Source organism: Adiantum capillus-veneris, chromosome 27 (genome assembly GCF_014529385.1).
Source record: "Adiantum capillus-veneris isolate H3 chromosome 27, ASM1452938v2, whole genome shotgun sequence".
NCBI lineage: Eukaryota > Viridiplantae > Streptophyta > Polypodiopsida > Polypodiales > Pteridaceae > Adiantum > Adiantum capillus-veneris.
Genome location: NC_140957.1, coordinates 51,087,262 through 51,104,368, shown reverse-complemented (window position 1 = coordinate 51,104,368; position 17,107 = coordinate 51,087,262). Strand labels below are relative to the sequence as shown.

Sequence of the window (17,107 nt, the reverse complement as noted above, 5' to 3'; positions counted from 1 at the left end):
GCCGCTATGTGTCGTTCATTGGATTGCTTGTTTTTCAAAAATGTTTTGATGTAGCCCTCCAACCACTGTTATGAAAAAAGCTGATCATGGGAATTTGGAAATCTAGCATGCAATGCATCCTCAATGTAGCGTGCATGATCGGGTAGCTGGTTCTAAACTCTACAAAACAATTCTTATATGTCAAATGTATAAGAATTTGAAGATGGCATTGAAATGCCCTACCCTGTGCTATACCGAAGTCCACCTCCCCGCCATCCTTTACCCTGTAGTAGTGCTCATTCGTGTCTGACACGGGTCCTCAGTATCCTCGTCCTCTACGTGTGGGGCGGTACACTCTAAAATAGGGGACTCTATCCCCCCCCCCCCCCCCCCCTTGACCAAAACAAGCAAAGCCACAAGATCCCCCGCCGCTTCGTCTCTCTCTATGCTCGTTGCCTTGAGACGAGCGTCGACATGTGCTGCTAGAAGAAGTACATCGATGGTGCTCGAACGGAGTAGGAGGTGAATGGAGTGGCGTGGGACCTTGCGATGCCATGGGAGTGGGACCCTGCGATGCCATGGGGATTGGTGTTGGAAGGGGTGTAGGATGATAAGAAGGAGCCTTAGATTGAGGTGTCGTCGGTGTGAGGCTTTGGATGTAAGGAGTCCCTCCTTGACTCCCCCATGGCGTAGACTATGGAGAAAGACCGTAGCTCGCAAGCTACTGCGGAATGTAGCGGCCAAACAATCCCTCTGTTAAGCGAAGGTACTAGTTCCGTAAAGAGAGCACCCACTGTAGGTCTGGATCTGCCATCGATAGAGGAACCTGAGTAGAGTAGGTGTAGGATGGCCATGCCTACAAATAACAAAGAGAAACCTATAAAACCCATGGTCACAAAAAACTAGCCACAAATAATCTTAATTTTTTTGCTTGGTCTCACCGCCTCAAGTCAAGACACAAACACCCTACATGCTCTTTCTTGAGTCCGGATCCCTTCCTATTGAGGTCTTGGGCATGCAAAGGGTTGTGGAGTAAATGCTTAAGACACAATGTATCCCTTTGTATCGACTTCCTAGAATCTCATATGAAGCAAGTCAAAAGGTCCAAAAGACATGCAAGAGCAAAATACTAAGTTCGGGGTGGATGCTTGACATGAAGAAATGTTTTGGAAGATGTGATGCATGTCACTTGGTCAAGGATGCGTCGATCGACTCCCAAGTTAATGAGGCCTTATACAATGCCAATGTATGACGGCTTGGGAGAAATCAGAGGTTCTCGCTTCATCCATTACACCACACACGTTGCCCCAAACTACAAATCTCTCTTCTTCTCAGAACGAGGTAACCGAACCCATTCCTACATCCTTGAGCCCATCCCGTTGAGTGCGATCCGCACAATTGCCTCCATTTGTCTTACCTCCCGTTCTCTATGCTGCGAGACAGGATGTTGGGGAACTGGTGAGGATTCTCTGGTGAGGAGTCTCATTGACTTTTCACCTTATGCCCTCGTCAAGTGCGAGAGGGTGAGTACCACACACTACTTGAGTGCTCAGATTTTGACCACATTAGGTCCTCTTTTCCCCATATATTCAGCCATGAGCTCTCCCTACATACCTTCCTCTCCCAACCACGATGTGGTCTCTCTATTGTGACGCTCATTTCATCCATTTTTGAGCATCAAGAGTCACTTATGACCTCCACTCACACCACGTGCCATGTTCATTTGGTTCCATAGGTCATATTTGACCTCCGAGGACGATAATAGAACTATCTCTCTCTCTCTCTCTCTCTATACCCCCCTCCACCCTCCTCTCTCTTCCCTCTCCAGTTGATTTTGAACTCTCTCTCTCTCTCTCTCTCTCTCTCTCTCTCTCTCTCTCTCTCTCTCTCTCTCTCTCTCTCTCTCTCTCTCTCTCTCTCTCTCTCTCTCTCTCTCTCTCTCTCTCTCTCTCTCTCTGCAGGAGAAGTATACACCTTAATCAACTTACATCAAGATTATTGCCAGCAAAAAGAGAGATTAAAAGTTGTATAACCCAAGATAATCCAAAATATCTTTGCCAAAGGTCCAATTGCTACCCAATCTGTATCAAATTCACCAGCTACAATATATGACCAAAAATGTGTCACAAAAATGTACAATCATCAGCTTCGCTCCAAGTTTGGATATGTGCGTTTAGGGCTAAGAGCATTGTAGACATGTAATTTGCTTAGCACGGGTTGATGTATGAACATGTTTTCATTTTGGCTCAATCCAAGAACTCTCAAGAAAATGAAGTATAAGTGCTTGCAAGCCAAATAAGATTTTTTCTTGGACTCCCTATCAATGAAATCAGGGCATGTGCAATAGGGTTCATCCTTGATGTGCACCTCAATGACCCCCACATGTCCATCTACTATGTGATGCTCAACCTTGAAGGCTTCATGTGCTTTGTCTACAATGCATTTCTCTTCAATCACCTTTGCCTTTAAACAAAGAGCGAGCCCAATTTTCTTAGCTCCCTCCTCTGAAATGGAAGTCAAAAATTTGACTCTTATGCCATTTCTTAGTATTGAACCACTACTACTTGCTTTTGTTGAAGCGGAAGAGGTATCATCTCCACCCCTAGGAGGAGTTCGCATGGTTGTTGCACTCTCTTGGTCTCTTCCAACTGTCTCCACTTGAAATCCTCCTTCAAATAGTACCTAAACTTCTTCATCTGTGATATTTGTTCCTAAATCAACCGGCCAAGTTATTGGAGGAGGAGCTGACCTCGGTTCTATATTATGATCCACCATGTCATAAAAAGTAATACCTTATTCTCCCAAATGATTTTCTCATGTTAAACTGATCATTTAATATGGGGAAGTAACAGCTGAGTAAAAGCTAGAATATTGGTAAGGTTGCTAAACTAGTCTTTGCAGGGATCCAAAGGAGAGAAAATAGGGATCCAAAGGGGAACAATCTGCAAAAGAGCAATGTGCTTCAATGGGGCTTAAAAGACCTAAGGTTCAGCTCCATAAAGACTTCCATAGGCTAAAGTTCCAAAAATTAGCTCAATTGTCCAATGGCCAGAGCAAAGGGAAAAATTGGATGGCCACTAAAAAGTCTTTCCACATCCCTTGGAAGGAGGAGGCGAGCCCTTTTAGTAGGGGTTGAGAGAGAAACACACACACACACACACACACACACACACACACACACACACACACACACACACACACACACACACACACTCTCCAAAGCTTCCCCTTTACACAAAGGGAATACTGGACACATGCCAGGCTCCTAGGCTAGTTGCCCCCAATCTCCCCTCAAATCCTATTGGATGGCCATAGAGGTGGACCAATGAGAATTAGGCTAGAGTAAAGTTAGTCTAAGCAATTTAAAAAGGCTTGATAAAAGAACCAATAGAAATTAAGCTCCTTAGAATACTATTGGATAGTCTACCAAGGGATCCAATGAGCATTCAGCAGCCCAATGGCTTGCCTGATTCCTATTGGCCAAAAGAGTAAGAGATCCAATGAGAGTTTAATTGAATTACTTAATTACCTAAAGCTCTCACAAAAGGGGAAAGGGGGAAACTTGTCAAAAGGCTATCAACTATGCTTCTAATTTGTGATTGGCTAAGCTTTACAGGAGCCAATGGGAGGCCAGCATGACCGATTAGCAAGAAGGGTCGACTAAGAAGAGAGAGAGAGAGAGGGCTTCATTTTACTCTAACACATTGCCACACACACACACACAACTCATGTGTGCAAGAAGAACTCCATCTCCTTCTCCAAGCATTGAGAAGTAGAGGCCTACACCAACAACTCTTGGCTATGGAATGCAAATCCAACCAAGAGCCAAGCTTTAATGGCATGCTCATCTCCTCTACCATGCTAGTTACTAATCTAAGCTATGCTATTAGAGTGATTATGTTCAATAGAGGAGAACTTTCTCTATACACTTTATTGAATTCTATTGCTACTTGGTTGTCTCCACCCCAATATGTATGAAGTAGCATATTCTATTGGTTAGTATTTGCTCAAAGCTAAAGTTTAGTGTGTTTTTATCCTACTACTAGATGTTGAGCTTGCCTTGAAGAGAACCTCTAAAATTTTACAAAGTTAAGAGTAAATTCTAGTAAATGCTTCAAATTTTTGCCTAAAAATTTAAAAAAATTAAGTGCATCCTTATTTCTTTGGTTAAAAAAAATTCTTTTGGCAAGCCTTGGACCATGTGTTTGCCCTAACCGAAAAGGACTATGGACTCCGTAGGAGCATGTAGGAGATTCTATAAACTTGTATGGATACTCCACTATACTCCACATGATGATGTTCTTAATGATCAACTAGATCAATCAACATTGACTCACTAATATTGTGTGCAATGTCTGAAGGCTGTCTTTCCAACAATGAAGCCCTCCTTTTGAACCTGCAATTCCTCATCAATCTTCTCCCACACCAATAGGCAAAGCAATAAATGACAATAAAGATTAGAAAGTCACTGATACATATTCGTCCAAACATAACAACCTACTTGAATCTGTAATCACATGATATTGTTTTGCTGCCTATTTTCAAAAATCAATAGTTGGAAAATAGGACACAATATAATGCTACAATTGCTTTGCCAACAAAAGTGACAATTATTTATTTACTTCTCTCATTTTTAGAAGTGTAGTTTTCAGTGCAAAATGTAGGACATCTGCTCTAAAATCAAGTGAATGCTAAAAATATTACAAGGCCTTACCATTGTAAATTTCACAGGATGCGACAACATCGAGGCCTTTGAACTGGCCATCTTTTGCGTAGTTGTGCATCCTTGGTAACTATCATAATTTGAGGCATTGGCATACATGCATTCACTGCAGTAGTATTCACAATTCATACATTGAGAGCTGAAGAGTAGAATTAGTTGCATCACTCCTAAAAGCCACTGCCCAAATTTTGCAATTTGGTCTCACCCACTGCTGCTACTAACCACAAATACTTCAAAATGTGTGCACGGCATATTATCCAAGATTGATTGACATCTTATGATCTCTAACACCTGCTCCATAACATCATCCTCAATGGCACTATTAGCAACTTAGCATGGAGTCATCATTGGTGGAATTAGATGTGATACTACTTTGCCTACATGTTCATGGAGGCCGACATCTTCTTTGTTGGGTGCATATCGACATGATACAATGATCAACTACTTTATATGCTTGAAAGTGTAAAAAAAAACCGAGGTCCAATGTATTTGAATCGGTTGAAATTGTAAAATCCCGATTTTAGTGCAACCCTAAACTGAGAGACTTACACAAGTTTGAGTGTAATTATCGGCAAAAACTTCTAATTTTAACCTAAAAATCGAGAGAGTTTCGAGTTTGCCCTTTTTTCACCGGTTAGAGAAAATGTATTTTTCTAGACTTGATGCTTGATGTAATCTCTGCAGTTCACGCCAGCATGTGCTGCTAGAGAAAGAGAAGTATTATTTGTTTTTTTTTTTTTTTACTTACAAGAGCTAGTGAGCGTGAGCCCCTATGGTGGCTATTGAGATGTGATTGCGGTTATCAGAGAAGATACAGTAGGTAGGAGGGGGGGGGGGGGAGAGAGAGAGAGAGAGAGAGAGAGAGAGAGAGAGAGAGAGAGAGAGAGAGAGAGAGAGAGAGAGAGAGAGAGAGAGAGAGAGAGAGAGAGAGAGAGAGAGAGAGAGAGAAGAGAGAGAGATGAGAGAGAGAGAGAGAAGGGGGGGGGGGGGGGGGGGGGGGGGGGGGGAGGCATACATTAGGCTTCAACTTCAGTGGATTTTTTCTTTATGTAGTCTCCCTCTAGCGCACGCAGTTGTGCACTGCTAGAGAGAGAGAGAGAGAGAGAGAGAGAGAGAGAGAGAGAGAGAGAGAGAGAGAGAGAGAGAGAGAGGAGAGAGAGAGAGAGAGAGAGAGAAGAGAGAGAGAAGAGAGAGAGAGAGAGAGAGAGAGAGAGGCCTTTGCAAAGACAATGGCAGTCCCAACCTTCATAGGTCGTTTGTTTGGCGTTGGTGATGTGCAAGCTTCTCTCTACCCATCTCTAGAGCAACAATTCAAAAGGGCATCCTGGAGGCTTGCTCCTCATTCCCTTCAAGGGAAGGGTGTCGCTTATTCCTTTTTCAAGTTTGGCTCCCCTGCACCCAAGCTCCCTGAGATTATCAAAGATGGTGACCCCATTCTCATCAAGCCAGCATCCCCTATTCTGGTTGCAGAGATAACCAGCCCATGCATCCAACAGATAATAAAGAACATAGTTACCCTCATGCATGCAATCCCCACTATTGGCATTGCCGCCCCTCTAATTGTCATTCCTCTCCACATAATAGTGCTTGAAGATACCAAAGAATACATAAGCTAGGTTTCAAAGGAGGAAGCAGATGCTCAACAATGGGCTCCATTTGACCTCTTGGTTTTATGCAATCCCATCTTCAAGAAACTTGGAACGCAAAATGCAAAATTCTTTGAAAGGGTGTCTAAGTGTGGAGGGATATCGTGGGCTTGTGGAAAGGCATCTTGAAGTGGAAGTGTCTGGGTTCGGACAAGATGGATTTCCCATCAAGATAAGGGTCTCTAGCTGGCAAGCCCAAATCTTGCAACATGAGTGCAATCATTTGCAAGGTGTGCTCTCTCTGGAAAAAATCGTGCCAAAGACATTCAAAACAAATGAAAATTTAAGGCTTCCATTGTCTTCAAGATGTCCCAAGCTAGGTGTCTATTCACACTAGGAATTCACTAATGATTGCTTAGGATTTTGTGAACATATCATTTTAGACCGTCAAATGTCTCATTGTAGGTTGCAAGGAAAGAGTGGATAATATTATAGCAAGAAGCTTCATTTGACTTCCCTGTTCCTGATCTAGGTGGAACAAACCGTTCTTTCTTTGATACCCAAACTAGCTCTAGAGCAGGTGTGTAGCATTCCGTGACTTTTTTCTTTCCACGATCTTCAATTTGTTTTGGAGCTACATGATTGGGCTCACATGGGCTAGGTGACAAGGAAGAGCACAATTTATGTTTTGGCACCCAGATTTGATCATTTCCTTCATAGTAGCCTTGGGCTTCTAACAGTTTTTTAGGAATCCAACGCAACGTTTCTTTACATTTCTTGGGGCGAGTGGGACATCTCTTACCAGGCTCCTATCTCTTACCAGGCTCCTATCTTTTAGCACTAGCTATGGTCTCTATAGAAGATTTAAGGACCCACTTGAATGTTTTCTTTGTTATATTAGGATGGGTCTTGTGTGTCTCAAGCTTTATTTCAACTACAACAGTTGAAGCTCTAGAGAGTTGGGCTATGGGGACATATGGTTCAACCTCTTGGACATGCAATGTTTTGGGTTTTATTTCCTTAAGAGACAATATGTCAGGGACTACGGCTTGAGTGGTAGGGCTAAGAGTTGGTTTCTGCGTTGTGACACCCCCCGTCCCCCAATCAATAGTGCATTTGGTGGCTATCATCCACATGCTTCCTAGGTTTATATTACCCTCCATAGTTCTAGCAGGCATGACCAAAAAGTCTTGAGCTACAACCCCATTGTCATAATAACTGATAGAATTGTGCCAAATTCCAAAAATCACAGTTTTTTTCTTGTTGACACCCTTGACTTGGATAATACTCTCAGATAGAGGTGGCTTCCCTAACCGACACCACACCCCATATGATAGCAGATTATACTTAGCACCTGTGTCCAATAAGGCGTTATATAGCACTTTTCCATAAGCACTATTTAGCTCAATAGGGTATCGTAGAGGTGTGTCAGAGTCCAACCAATCATCCTCTGTTTCAACAAGGAATGCATGTGTAACTCCAAGGTTGGCCTCTCGTTTGGCGTCTTATGCGTTTTTGTCACTCTTTAGCCTCAGCTTGAGCTTGTATCTTCTTCAATTTGTTTGTGCCTTGGCTACCTTTTTTTTATGGATGGCACGTAGCTCCTCTTGGCTTAAAGGATCATAATATCTTTTAAATTTGCTACCATTGAGGAATCCGATGGTTTCAACTCCATCAAGAGTCTCCACATGAATGCTTCCTTGTGGGGTGATTTCACATACTCTATATGGTCCTTTTCTTGCATATTTCAACTTTTTCTTTTTGTTATGCACTCCGTACATAAGGACTTTATCACCAACATTGATATCTTTGTTCTTTAGATGACATTCAAACCATTTCTTCCTCCTATCTTTCTCCACAAGTTCGTTTTGCACAACCAATTGTCTTTTTCATCTAACCTCTCAAGGATGTATAGGCGCTCAACTAAAGGATTACCATCCCAACCTTCTTGTAAAGCTACACACAGACTAGGAATTACAAACTCCCATGGCATAATTGCTTTTGGCCATATACCATTTTGAATGGTGTACAATTAATAGCCACTTTGTAAGAAGTACGATAAGCCCATAGAGCTAATGTAAGCTTTAAATCTCAATCTGTAGGATGAGCCTTAATTGTCTTTGTCAAAATGGAGATGAGAGTTTTGTTGGTACTCTCAGCTTGGCCATTTGCTTGTGGATAATAAGGCATGGACTTATGGTGAGCTATCATGAAGTTGGTAGTGAGTTCTTTCATCACTCCATTTATAAAATGAATACCATTGTCACTCACAATCTCAAAGGGACAACAAATCTTGTAATAATGTTCTCAAAGAGAAACTTGGCAGTTGACCTTGCATCAGATTTACGTGTCACCCTGGCTTCCACCCACTTTGGTATATATTCAGTGGCAATGATAATATATCGAGATTGAGTGCTACAAGCTGCCCGACTAATTGGGCCTACAAAGTCTAAACCCCAATTTTCAAATGGTTGAGTCACTTTAACAGGATGTAAGAGCATCTTATCCTTTCATTGTGTGATCTTGTAATGTTGGCATTCATCACATCCTTTTGCAAAAAGTGATGCATCCTTGAATAAGGTAGGCCACCAATAGCCTGATTGCAACACCTTTCTAGCTGTTAGTTCCCCTAAGAAATGTCCTCCGACTATACCCATGTGGGCTTCTTGCAGTATGTATAAATACTCATCCTCACCACAACGTCTAAGAATATCATCCTTCCCTAGCCTGTAGAGAGTTCCTGTAATGAGAGAATAAGGTTCACACTCTTCTAACAATTTTCGAGCTATGTCCTTTCGAAGCTCTTTGGGTGAAAAACCGTTAACTAAAAAGTTCACAATCTTCTCACTCCATTCAGGTATGGTCTCGATTAGGAATAGAGAAGTATCAGGTAATTCATCATCGAATCCAGTAGGGGTTTCACCATTGGGTATCCGAGACAAATGATCCGCCATGACATGTCTTTTACTAGGTCTCACCACAACGATAAAATCAAACTCAAGGAGAATTAACAACCATCGTGTAATTCTTCCCGTGGAATAAGGTTTATTTACTAGATACAACAAGGCTTGATGATCCACATAGAAAACAAACTTGTTGGCAAGAAGGTAGTAACCGGAATTTCTTTATTGCATAAATCATAGCTAAACCTTCTCGCTCTATAGTGGTGTAGTTGACGACTTGCAAAGCTAATGGGGTAGTCCAGTTTATGTTCTCGTGGTTGAGCTAGAACACACCCAATAGCAAAGTTCGATGCATCAATATGCACATGAAAAATTACATTGCAATCGGGAACTCGTAGAATAGGAGCGCTAGTCAAGTTCTTTTTCAATGACTCATCATCATGGTCACACTCTGTAGTCTAGTGAAACTCAAGAAGAAGTTTGTACAATGGACGAGCTATCTCGGCAAAGCTTAAAATAAACCGCCGGTAATAACCAACATGGCCCATGATCTTTTGAACTCCTTTATAGTTTGTAGGTGGTCGCAATTTAGCAATGGCTTTAATTTTGCTCTGATCTGTGGAAATCCCATTTTTGGACATTATATGCCCTAAAATGACTCCATGTTTAACGCAAAATTGACATTTGAAAGGGTTTAAGGAGATGCGATACAATCTGCACTTCTCAAACACTTTTCATAAGCATGATAGATGTTCTTTCCAAGAGGAATAATCACAAAGTTCATCTAAGAAAGCTTCACAAAACTCCCTCAAATATTCTCTAAAAGCAGTGTTTAGTAATCTTTGAAAGGTAACAGGGGCATTGGTTAAGCCAAAAGCCATAACACGAAATGCGAACACTCCAAATTCAATTGTAAAGGTTGTTTTACCTTGGTCCTCTAGCGCAATTGTGATTTGATTGTAGCCAGAGTACCCATCTAAAAAGCTATAAGCTTCCTTCCCTTGCAACTCTTTCAAGCACATGTTTTGAATATGGCAAGGGGTAATGGTCCCTCCTACTGGTGACGTTGATCTGCTTGAGATCCACGCACACTCTGAGTTTCCCATTCTTTTTTGGCACAATCACTATCGGAGAAACCCATTTTGAGTGCTCAGTAGGGTATATGAATCCGCATTTCACAAGCTTTTCAATCTCTTCTTGAACGATCTTTGCATATTTAGGATTCATTGGGTAGGGTTGTTGTTGAATTGGTTTAGCCATGCTATTCATGGAGATTGTGTGTTGCACCACGGAAGGTGGAACACCTTTCATATTAGGATATTTTCAAGCAAATATATCCCTGAATTCTTGAGACATTCTTTAATTACACACTCCTCAATCTCTGTCACATCTTGGGTAATGAAAACAGGTTTGGACTCTTCTCCTGGGTCTGCTAACTCTATTTCCTCAACTATCACTGGAACGTCATAAACTTGGGTAATGAAAACAGGTTTGGACTCTTCTCCTGGCTTTGCTAACTCTATTTCCTTGACTATCACTGGACCGACATAAACTCCATTACTTCCATTGATAGGTTTTTTTTGAGCCTTTGTATACACAACCTTACGTTCCTCTATGGTGTAGGATTTGAAATTTTAAGGTGCAGGGTGTAAGTCTGTGGGGTCCTCTTGTTTTGTGGACTGTGATTTCACTTTTGATTCCTTTTGTTGTTGAGTTAACTCACAATTTTGTCGTCTCCTTATGATACGGCTCAACTTTGGCTTCTCTATAGCCTCTAGTTGTGCGATGTCAATGGGTTGTGGACTACACCACATAACGCTTTGAAGGTATTCACTCCAGTTATCTACCAACTTTCAATGAGCATCACATGCCCCTATATAATTAAACCATTATGCGGTAGATTTCTTTTAATTTATTCTAGCACACACATTTGCTCGATATCGTTGCCTCTTATATCTCTTACTCTTCTTGTCTAATTTTTTATTTCGGCCGATCTCTAGTGAAGAGTCACTAGATGAATCGCTACTTGTGTCTTCTGCACCCTTGGACAGATTGTCATCTAGGGTATTACTCGGCCCTAAATGGTTTGTCCCCACATTTGTACTAAGATTTAACTCAAATTCTTTGTCCTTGGAGTCAATTTCAATTGATGATTTTGACCCCAAATTGTATGGGCTATAGTCTTATGAGATGCTACTGGTTCCAATGCCAGTCAAACCTTCATCATGTAGGTCATCAAAAGCTATATGCATTGCTTCTAGCATATTTAAGGGTACGAGTGGTGGCATTTCATCCCCCTCAAGTGTTACCCAGGTCGTCCGCCTATTTCCTCAAGTGTCTATGGTTGCTGCTAAGTGGACCCAATCCACATTGTCTGACTCAGGCATCCCAGGTAGTACATCCATATAAGGAGAATCTTCCCCAACGTCACAATATTGCAATGGGGCCGAGTGAAATGTGGTGTCAAATCTATGATCAATTATAGATATGTTTCCTGAGTATGTGCTCGACCAGTTACAAGATCCCCTCAAATGACAGAATCTTGGAACTGCAAGTAGACATGGTTTTTAGACTAGTCATGCACCATTTTTGCTTCCCTCGTGAAAGGACATCCTAAGATCATCAAGGATGCCATAGTGTGCTTGGAGAAATCCATAACAATGAAGGTATTTCTTATTTTATGTCCAAAGACCGTGATCTTGAGATCTTCTAGCATCAGAATAGGTTTAACAATAGACCCATTGGCCATCTTTACGACTATGGTTGTGGTCTCAAGGTGAGGTCTTCCCATAGTTTCCCATCAATTTTTAGTCACAATGCTAACCCCAGTTCCACCATCAAGGATTCCCTTCACAATTAATCCCTTGGTAGTGATTGGTATGGTTGCATTGGATTCATTACCCCCAAAGTATTGTCCCAACTTGTTAGCAAGTATTTCTACAACAGGGTTCTCATCTAGGTTGGCTTGTGGATCTAAGTGTTCCTCCTCTATTGGCATCTCCCTAGCTCCATCCATATGTGCAAATTGTGGTAGACCGACCTTCAGTTCTTTGAGGAAAGCTCGAAGAGCTAAGAATAACTCAGGGTCTCCATATAGTTTGGACATGATGGTGGTTCTAACTTTTGAAGCCATGAAATCCATCAATTTGGCAATGTTTAACGACATCTTTTGGGCTTCAGTCCCTTGATGTGGGGAAGATGGGATCTCCATTTCTTCGATAGGGTCAGGTAGTCCTTCTATAAACATTCTTTCCAACAAGAAGTGAGTACGCCCACTTTCCCATGACTTTAAGTCACTTTCTTCTTAGATGACACTAGGTATGGCTAAGGGTTTTTGGACTTGGTGAGGGTCTTGTTGCATAGGAAACAATGTGTCTCTAATTTGGATCTGCCTAGGTGGTGGTTCTAGATCCCTTTGGGTATCTTCTACCAAACTCATAATTGATTGAGACTGGCTCGATCTCCTCTATAGGGTTTGGATAAGTTCCTATCTTCTTCTTGGATGCTGGCCATTGTGGCTCATGATGATCTTCCTTGTTGGTTTCTTTCTTAGTGGTTGTTTTGATCTCCATGGTTTCACCTGAATCAGAATCCTCTTCAGCGTCGTTCATATATATAGGGTCATCACCAGTCCCTATGTTGGTCTTTGAAATGGGGTCTGACTTCGTTGCTTTTTTGCGATCTCTTCCTTTGTGTTTTCTTCTTCTTCTGAGATTGGGCAATTGATGCCCTATCTCTTTCTTCAAGAATATAATTTTATTTTTGGAGCTTCGATTGTGTGAGTATGTTTACTGGTACCACAGGTGTACTTTGTGATGGCTCCTCAATAGCCTCAATCAAGTATATGATCTTCGGTGCATTTGGATTATTCGGACATTGGGCAATCAAATGATCTATGCCACATCGATTACACATGAGTATCGGCATTGTAGACATGCTCACTTGGTTGGTTTGCATTAGTGTAGCATTCTTTTGTAGCCCAATAGGACACTCGGCCACACGATGTGGACCTCCACATAGCATTGAAGAGGTGGTCTCTTGGCAGTGTAATTGATATTTTGGACTCTTGCAGCAAGAGCAGCTACTTAATAGACAGGTTTGACTTGTCCCCAATAGTCCTCCATGTAGTATTGTGGACTTTCTTCAAGCGCATTAATCCATAGGAAATATTAGGGTCTATATCTTCCTCACAGCCTTCCAGACAAGCAATAGATGACTCACAACCCACTTAATTCACAGCAGTGATTCTCAGAAGTGGTGGTTGCGGTCCTAGCACTGAAGGTGGTAAGGGTGTTGTTTGAACGACATTTTGGACCCTAGGGACCATGTGTTGTGACGTTTGTTGAAGATGTGCGACCGACATCAATGCAGGCACTCGAGGTGTGTTTGTCCATGCTAAGGTTGGTCTATTGGCCATCGCGCACTTAAATACTATGCAATCCTTAGCTTGATGACCATACCTCCCACAGGCATTGCAATTCCCATTGAATTTTACTCTAAAAGTAGGGCATTCACTGGTACTATGCGGACCATAGCATACTGAGCACCATTGTTGCTCCCTTCTTGGATAGATATGATTGTTTTGTGGAGCACGATTGTCTCTAAGACTCTCTTGAATGGCCTTGGTGAGATCTGCGAAAGTCATCTCAGATATCTTTGGCTCCTTAGCAATAGGCTTTAGGTCATTGGCTGATGCCATGATGCTTGCGAGCTAGTAGATTTTAGCTCAACAGACACTCTTTCTCCTTTAATCATTAAATTATCCTCCAATTGGATTGCATTGGTGGTGACTGCTTCCCAAGTGGTGATACCTCTAATGACTAGGCCATTGTAGATATCCTCATGTCCTAATCCCCTAATGAATCTATTAATCAATTGATTATTATTATTGAAGCACTCATTTGGATTACAACGAGAATTCAAATGCTTCAAGCGACTAATAAAGTCTCTCACCGACTCTCCTTCCTCTCGTTGGGCTTTCTGGAGCTGAGAGGCTACACCCCAAAGCACTCCCTCTCGTATGTATTCTTTTAAGAACAGTCTCCTAAGAGTACGGTAAATAGTTTTTCTTCCATCCTTGAGGTTATATACCAATCCCCAACCTTCCACTTAAGGTTAGGTTTAAAGAATTACTCTTATGCAGGTCATTGTGTTCTCCTAGAGAATCACATATTTGTTCAAACACTTTGATATGCTTTCTCACATCCCCATCTCCACTCAATTTTTGTGTGAGCTTGGCTTTTTGTACTATCTTACTTCTAGTCTCTCTATCAGGCGTATTACGCATATTCTCAGCAATATATCGACCAATAGCTTGAACAAATGTTGCCAAGTCATCTAAGTGAGCAGGCACCGTGGGTGAAGGCGCTCCAGAGACTACATGTGGAGTAGATATTGGCATTGGGCTTGACGCATAGGAAGCCATTGGGTTCCAAGTTTGGTAGGGTGTTGTGCCATGTGGTGGCCCAAAGTTCATATGTGTGGCCCTAGGCATAGCAGACATCGGATGTGACATGCTAATGCTAGCCGGTATGGTCTCATTGAAATAAGAGCTTGGGTGTTGTGATTGTGGAGTATAGGTTGTTGAAACAATGGGAGGGGTAGGGGCTACATGAGTACAAGGACCCATAGGTGTATACGACTGGTGCACAGTTGTAGGTATTGTTGCAGGTATTGAGCTACCATGTAGTGGTGCTTTACTAACGAATGAGGTCCATGGCGTGTTTCTTCGCATGCCCATCATTGGGGTAGGCATGGTAGCCGTGGTGTCATCAAGGGAAAGATGAGCTAGATGAGTTAGGTCTTCGAGCGAGCTCAACAGAGCGAGCTTTGGAGCGAGCTTTTTTTCTTTTTTTTGGAGTGCCGCCCTCTCTTTCCTTCCTCCACCTCCTCTCTCCATCTTACTCCTCTAAACCACCTTCCCTTCCTCAGCTCCCTCCTCTAGAAACCACCATTCCTTCCGTAAAGTCCTCCTATCTCCTACTCCCTTCCTCTCCTCTTTTTCTTAGTCGCTCTATAACCCTCTCCTTATCTCTCTCTCTCTCTCTCTCTCTCTCTCTCTCTCTCTCTCTCTCTCTCTCTCTCTCCACCCTTCTCTCGTGTTTGTCTTTCCCTCTCTTGCGTGTTTGACCGTTTGTGTGTGTCTCTCTCCTCTCGCCCGCCAACCCCTCTCTCTCGTTGTTCCTCCCCCTCCCCCCCCCCCCCCCCCCCCCCCCCCCCCCCCCCCCCCCCCCCCCCCCCCCCCCCCCCCCCCCCCCCCCCCCCCCCCCCCCCCCTCTCTCTCTCTCTCTCTCTCTCTCTCTCTCTCTCTCTCTCTCTCTCTCTCTCTCTCTCTCTCTTCTCTCTCTCTCTCTCGGCTAGGCAGCCCGAACGGGCACAATACATCCATCTCTCTCTCTCTCTCTCTCTCTCTCTCTCTCTCTCTCTCTCTCTCTCTCTCTCTCTCTCTCTCTCTCAAAAAACGCAGCCGTTTTTTGACCTAGTAGACACCAGTCTACTCTTTTGATCATAATTCTTCATCCGAACTCCGATTTGGGTGATCTATAGCCTCAATCGAAAAGCACGAAGTCCTCTACGCATTGATGTAAAGACAAAAATTTTCAGAGTTATGTAAGTCGTTTCTGTAGCAGCATTTCGATCGTGAACAGGTTCAACAAAATTGATTCTCATCTCCTATTTTACATTACAATGTCTTCCGGCACTCGCAAGGGTTCTTCTTCTTCAACAAGGTCCACAACCATTGTGGAAAATGATCCAAAATCTCCTAAGTGTGGAGATAGCAACACAACCACCCAACCAACGACATCGGAAACCATGATCATGACGTACTTGGTATCATTGCAAGAGACCATAAACAAACACGGTGAAGACTTACGAGCACTTGCAATGGAGAATGGCACACTCTAAGGGTACTTGTGGTTAAGAATGAGAATCTCAAGAGGACACTTGAGATGCAAACAACACGTTTGATGCAACTTGAAGAGGAAGTCAAGGAATGTAAACGCTCTCTTGTGGACTTGAATGCTTTGAAGGAGCGGTGATGAGCAAAGTAGAGCATGACCATGTATTGAAAGAGGAGAAATTTGACACTATGAGCCGGGATGTATGCGACATGAAAAATGTATGCACAAAAAAGTCTTGGGCTGATGTATGTGGTAGCATAGCAATGTGGTTTCTAATTCCTCACTCATGCAAGCTATGGTTCAAACAAAGAATGTTGAGAATGTGGCTGTGGAGGAGTTGAAGGAACGGCGAGCGACGTTTCAAGAACATTGTTATTCGTGGTGGAATTCACGAAGAGAAGTTAGAGACACCTCCTTCTCTTGCCATTGTTATTGAAGATTTTTTCAAAACCACTTTAGCATGTCCGGAGTTATGGTCTATGGAGCACATAGAGTGGGGGGAAGCAAGGAGCTCCTCGCTCGGGAGAACGGGCCAATTGTATGTACCATGCCGGATGAGACCAAGCGAAAGATTATCCTTGATAATAGTTGGATCTATTTGAGGGATACAAAATGTTTTGTATGTAAAGATCGCACTATTAAGCAACAAAATATGCGTCGCAGGCATATGAGGAAAAAGAATAATAAAAAACAAGGAGATCTCTCATAAAGAAAATGTGCCCAAGGAGGAGGCAAGTCTCTCAAGCAAATAGGGATGTGTGACCTATGAGACCGAGTTACAATTGAAAATATGCTTTTGGAATTGTAATGGATACCCATGGAATGCGGGGGTTGGCATTGATGAACTAACAAGCAAAGTCGATGTTGTAACTTCTTGTTGAAACTTGGAAGCATGATATACAAAGGATTAACGGCTTGGAGGATTACAATGTACATTCATTGATGTGGTCAAAGAATCTCAAGAAGAAGAGGACAAGGAGGGGTAGCATGTATGGTTAAGAAAGGATTGGAAGA

At 42.5% G+C, this 17,107-nt stretch overlaps 1 pseudogene; it reads left to right on the top strand.

Annotated features, from left to right (window-relative positions):
- The first annotated feature begins 5,931 nt into the window (after positions 1 to 5,931).
- LOC147421959 (peptide deformylase 1A, chloroplastic pseudogene) lies at positions 5,932 to 6,685 on the top strand (annotated as a pseudogene).
- Positions 6,686 to 17,107: the final 10,422 nt, after the last annotated feature.